This window comes from Oncorhynchus nerka, linkage group LG6, assembly GCF_034236695.1.
Source record: "Oncorhynchus nerka isolate Pitt River linkage group LG6, Oner_Uvic_2.0, whole genome shotgun sequence".
NCBI classification, from domain to species: Eukaryota; Metazoa; Chordata; class Actinopteri; order Salmoniformes; family Salmonidae; genus Oncorhynchus; species Oncorhynchus nerka.
In genome coordinates, this window is record NC_088401.1 from 23580283 (window position 1) to 23584322 (window position 4040).

Consider the following 4040-nt stretch of genomic DNA (forward strand, 5'->3'; position numbering starts at 1 on the left):
AAATATCTAGTGTTTATTTACACCTCAGTTTATATAAGAACAGGTAGATAAAATAGTAATTTGCCGCTCAACCCACACTAAAAGACAATCCTACGCAATTAGACTACATTTTAAAATAGCTTACTTTACAGTCAGGCAGCAAATAACACATAATTGGGTTGGTTTTGTAAATGCTACCTTCAGATGCAATGAGGTGCTACATTAAAAAACATAAATGCTACTCCAATCCAGATGTCAATCCAATAGCCACGATAAGACTGTAGTTCCATTGACTGTATAGCATGTGATCCTTCAAGCTGGCTGGGGTTGGAGCCTGGCAAAAGCATTTTGCTTGTAGCTCTTAAACGACGTGGTCGGTAACTACAGCAGCAAACACAGCTGGGCTCTAGGCTGACCTTTTTGTTGATGTAATGGAAGCATCCCGATCTTAATCCTGGAAGGATAGTTTAGATAACTAAACGAGAGGCTGGGGGAGTGGAGGTCAACCGGGATCAACAAGTTATATGCAGCAGGTCAGAGAAACGACCAGGCTCGCTCCCCCAACAGCAAGACAAAACAAATGAGGGAGAAATCCAATGCTTGTTAAGAACAAACAGCCCCTGGCTTTGTTAGGTGTTCTCACTCGGGACCTGAAACATGGCCTCTGAAACATGGCCTCTGTGAAGAATCTGACGTCAGAGCTCGGCTACACGTTAAGCTATTTCCTCTAACCCGGTCTCCCAACAGTCCAAGTCTATTTCAATACAATGTGTTTAGCCCCACTGAGCCTTTCACTCACTTGTAAGTTGCTTTAAGGAGTTTATAAGGATAACATGTCCCAATTTATGCAAATAGAGTTGCTAGGTAGAACTCTACATAAGCACCCTTAGAATCAGGACTACAGTCATTTAATTAGTAGCCTAATCATTTTAGCATAATCACAGTTGCAGAGTCTTTTGCATCGTCTCGTTATCTACAGAAAGTTCAAATATAGTAATCTAAGCTTTTTCTCATCATTTTCTCATGCATGTTGAGGACCACTCCAAAATCTTATCCTACTCATGAGCAACAACAATGGAAGTACATTAGTTCTCTTATGGAGACCAAAAGTGGGTCCCCAGATCAAATGCACACGGATCAAGACCAGGAGTTTTCCCTCCTTCTGTGGAACAGTCTCTATTAGATTTGAGATAATTAAACAGGGTGGTGAGGTCTCCATCCAGCACTTCTTTGATTTGCTCCTGCAATGGGTTTTGCATGATGTGGAGCCCCTTATCCAAGGGGTGGCAGGCCAGCTTCTCCAGCCTGCTGAGTTGGTGCATCTCCTGGGGCACGTTCTGGATGTCGTTGAAGTCCACGTTGAGAAGCTAGAGGCGTGTCAGGTAGCAGATCATCTTGGGGAGCGAGTGGATCTCGTTCCCCTCCACAATGAGGATCTTGCGCTCCACCAGCGCCGCGATGCTATCAGCGATGCACTCCAGCCTGTTGCAGGCCAGGTGGAGGAACACCAGACTCTTCATGGTGTAGATGCAGCCGGGGATGTGAACAATTTTGTTGTGGCTGAGGTTGAGTTTGCGCAAGCAGGTCAGGCTGGTGAAGGAAGCAGGGAGGCCAGATATCTTGTTGTTGGTCAGGCTGAGGACCTCCAGCCTAGTGCAGTTTCCCAGCTCCTCTGGGACCTCAGTCACCTGGTTGCGGTAGCAGAACAGGACACGGAGGTGCCTGAGTTGGCCGATCTCCAGGGGTAGGCTGGTCAGCTGGTTCCTTGAAAATAAAAGAGAGCCGCACACTCTAGGAGCTCAGATGCAAAAATGTAATTACCAACGTTTCGACAGCCAAGCTGTCTTCATCAGGGTATAATTACAAACACTGCGGGATGACTCGTTTATATAGTGTCAAAAGACACATGTGTCTGTAATCATGGCCAAGAGTGGCCTAATATCATTGGTTAATTCTCAAATATTAAGATGGCAAAGAACAGCATACAACCAACAAATGGATAGCATATGATCATAGATTCATTTTAGACTACACAAGCTTACAAACAATTACAATGGCAACGTAACAATAATCACAAGAATGGCTTCAGATCAAAGTCTACGTTGAGACCGAAGGGAGCAAGGGTCTTTAAGTTAAAGATCCAGGCAGCCTCTCGTTTTAACAATAAATGATCAAGGTCACCCCCTGTCCTAGGGAGGGTGACATGTTCTATGCCAATATAACGCAGAGACAAAATCGAGTGGCCTTCTCCAAAAAGTGGGCCGCAACTGGATAAGTCAAGTTTTGGCACCTAATGTTGCTACGATGCTCTGAGATACGTACTTTTAATTTGCGCTTTGTTTTACCCACATAATTTTTACCACAAGGACAAGTTATAAGATAGATAACTGCCTTAGTGGAGCACGTAATAACACCTTTGATTGGGATTGATTTCCCTGTTTGTGGGTGTTTGAAGGATCTGGTCAGCTGGTTCCCCCACAGGTTGAGGACCACCAGGTTGCTGAGGATGATAAGGGCGGGGGGCAGAGCCCGTAGGCAGTTCAACGACAGATTGAGCTTCTCAAGCTTCGTCACATCCCACAGTTCCTCTGGGGGTTCCTTGAGGCTGAGGCGGGCCAGGCTCAGCCTGCTGTAGCCCCACTGTTTGTATGTGTGGTTGGGGATCCGCTCCACTGACGTCAAGCTGTCCTCACGCCCGGCACTCTTCCTCACCTGTCTCTTCATCTCCTCCTCCTTGGACTGCTTGGCTCCCATTGATGCTTCTTCAGCAGGATTCCCAAAGTCTAGACAACAAGATGTCCAAGAGCATTACCCGGAAGCCTTAGCTACAGAACCACCTAGACCAGTAGGTTTGGCAGCTAAGCAGCTTTGGGCAGAGCTGGGACAGTCAGCATAGACTGTGGACATTCTCACTTTTGGATAATAAATGTCGCTGGATATCTACTCTGTAAGTGCTGGCCAAGTGTCGTGGAGTGTAGCAGAGTAGTAAAAATGTGTGTATTTGTCCATGGGACAGCTCTGAGGATCTGTGCTGACAAGAGGAGAAGGAGCAGGTGGCTGAAACCAACCGCTAGCCCACACTGACTGGGTAGTACCACCACCACAGCCACACTTACAAAGTTTCATCCCCCCGCTGAGGGGGTGTCCAGTACCCCAACAGGGTTGGAGACGGTAGGGGACTTTCTTTGTAGAAATTAATTTTCTTTTAAAGATTTTGGGAATGTAGCAATAGTGGACTAATAAAATAAAATACCAAAAATACCAATACCAATTTCCTTTGGCTCCCGAGTGGCACAGTGGTCAAAGGCACAGAGGCGTCACTACAGTCCCTGGTTCAAATCCAGGCTGTATCACATCCGGCCGTGATTGGGAGTCCCGTAGGGCAGCGCACAATTGGCCCAGCGTTGTCCGGGTTAGGCCAAGGGTTGGTCGTCATTGTAAATAAGAATTTGTTCTTAACTGACTTGTCTAGTTAAATAAAGGTTAAATAAATATTAACACACTTGTTTGGCACCAATAATTACATTTCCATTGGCTTTTTCAATGCTAATTTCATTTGCACATTTGTGATGGGTCTGTAGAATTGAACATAGACAGTCTTGGATCTAACACATGTTGGAGTCACGTATGAGTCACATTCTAATCCACTGGATAGTTGGGGTTAGTTTGTCCTTCAACCATAAGCACACATAGAACACATAGAACACATAGAACACATAGAACACATAGAACTAGGAGTAGGACATTATCAAAGTCAAAAGTCACCCTCTTTGCAGGAGGTATGGAGAGACATGCACTGAGTTACAAATGGGGCTCTGGTATTTGGCTCAGAACCAAGAGCATTAGTCTAAATCTCAGAGTGTGTCCTGCTGTCATTGAAGTTATTCATTATCTCAAATGCCATTGGAGACCTGTAAGACACTTGAAACCGCATTACTGTACTATTCAGCGTTCTATAGGCCTACACAATGCACGTTTAAATCAAACTTATTTTCATGAGCTAACTGTCTGTGTCAAAGCTCAAAGGACCCTGGGTACCGGCGTTAGTGGAATTCCTCGGG

The 4040-nt window shown here is 45.4% G+C and overlaps 1 pseudogene; it reads right to left on the reverse strand.

Moving 5' to 3' along the window:
- Positions 1 to 1073: 1073 nt before the first annotated feature.
- Positions 1074 to 2733, reverse strand: LOC115131045 (leucine-rich repeat-containing protein 30-like; annotated as a pseudogene).
- Positions 2734 to 4040: the final 1307 nt, after the last annotated feature.